This window comes from Lycium ferocissimum, chromosome 3 (assembly GCF_029784015.1).
Source record: "Lycium ferocissimum isolate CSIRO_LF1 chromosome 3, AGI_CSIRO_Lferr_CH_V1, whole genome shotgun sequence".
NCBI lineage: Eukaryota > Viridiplantae > Streptophyta > Magnoliopsida > Solanales > Solanaceae > Lycium > Lycium ferocissimum.
In genome coordinates this window covers 10,780,719-10,782,572 of record NC_081344.1, presented here as the reverse complement: position 1 = coordinate 10,782,572, position 1,854 = coordinate 10,780,719, and the positions used below count along the sequence as shown (strand labels likewise).

General features: G+C 34.7%; 1 long non-coding RNA gene across 1 annotated transcript; it reads right to left on the bottom strand.

Annotated features, from left to right (window-relative positions):
- Positions 1-522: 522 nt before the first annotated feature.
- LOC132050933 (uncharacterized) lies at positions 523-1,492 on the bottom strand. The gene is made up of 2 exons (XR_009413531.1): positions 824-1,492; positions 523-735 (listed from the first exon to the last, which is right to left on the bottom strand). It is a non-coding gene; the product is annotated as an uncharacterized LOC132050933 (long non-coding RNA).
- Between the last annotated feature and the right edge of the window lie 362 nt (positions 1,493-1,854).

Genomic DNA, 1,854 nt, shown 5'->3' with positions numbered 1-1,854 from the left:
CAAATAAAAACTGTTTAAAAATGAAATAAAAGGGTATGGAAGTAATATATAACAAAAGAGTTTAATTTCCATGTACAACTAAATAAATTATATGCTCATATTCATAAATGTCAAAATATTTTCAAATTTATGTTCTTTGCCAAGTTAATTTTTTTAACAAAATCGTGTTAGGTTATAAAATATCGAATCACTTGTGGTCTTTGATATTTGCTAATTTCATACCAAACTTGATTCCTAAAAAAAGTTTCTTTTAATTTTTTTCTTTAGGTTTCTCGTTTGGTGTCTGATACCCACTTTGGGCCCGATTAATCTGAATTCACGCGTAAAGTCTCTACTTTGGGAGTAAAGCAGTCCCTATGAAAGACGACTCCATATCCAAGGCTCAAATCCTATACCTCTGGTTAAGGATGGAAGAGTACTTATCGCTTTACCAACTTTAATGAAAAGAAATTATGTGAATAAGAAATTTTAATAATTGTAAAGACTTATCCACTGCGTCAAATTAATTATGCAACAGAAAAATATGACAAAGTTATATACTTTTTTAATTAAGTTACAACTCTTACATACTGAGTTTGGACCCGGGCTTAGCACGGGCCTCCTGCAACTAGTATGCATGTACATACTCTTTGCAGTTTAGGAACATCCTCATTTATTTTATGATTGCTTATCCAAATTTCCTGAATTCCCAAATAAATCAAACTTTGTTCAAACTCATCCATGAATTTTCTTCCCCTGCAACAAATTAAGCAAAATAGTAACATTAAGAAAATAAAATCCATGGATTACTATTTCTTGTGTAAGTAGGAAGAGAATTTCTCACATGAGTTTGGCCAGGCTTACTAGCTTTAAAGCCTTCAGATTTGCAACCGTTATGCTGTCCCTTGGATCGATTTGGTGTAGGAATGTGAGTGTGAGTTTCAGGACCTCTATAATCGATATCGTAAATCCTTGAATCCACGTTCGATAAATCCCTTTTCCCTATCAAGAAAATAACATTTTGATTAGTCATTAAATCCCACATCACACCCCTAAGCAGCGGCCCTTCTTCGAACCCTGTGTGGACATTAGATGCTTCATGCACCGGTTACCCTTTTATAAATCCACATCAAGTGAACAAAAAAGGAGAAATTAACATAAATAGCCTTTCAAGCAAAAAGAAAATAGCCTTCAATAATATATAATATAATACATGTATATATTATGTATATTAGCTAGAGACTGTAAATATTCTTGGTCGAACGCCCAAATGTATACGTTCCCAAAAAAGAAAACTTATTTCATTATAAAGAAACCTGAAGAGCAAGGTGCTAGGAGGAGGAGAAGAAAGAAAATGGGAGTGAAGCTAGCCTTAAGCTCCATGAGAAAGAGGATATCAAGACTGAACTTATTAAGCTACCTAGCTTGAGAATTTTTCACAAACTCAAATATGATGATAAGAAAGTTTTATTTTGGGCCAAGGGAACAAGAAACTATTCCTAAGTCACGAGGAAATGGATCATGGAAGAAGAATGGAGGTACGAAAGGGGCTATTGGAGGATTGAGTACACGAGTAAATGAACTGCACAGGTTTTGGCAATATTTGGAAGTGTCGTTATCTTCACAACAAATCAGATTCAAGGTCCTGACATGTGTCCGGTTGGAACATTTATGTTGTGAACAGTTCCATGTGTGTATTTTTCTACTATATATCTACTATATTTCTACTATATAGAAGAGTGAGTTTTACTCACTCTTCGTCGTCCGTCGTGGGCCCCTCCCCATAAATAAAAATTTTTGGCCCCCCACCCCCATAAACACCCCCATAAATTAAAAAAAAAAATTCCCCCCCCCCCAAATATTAAATAGGCCCAC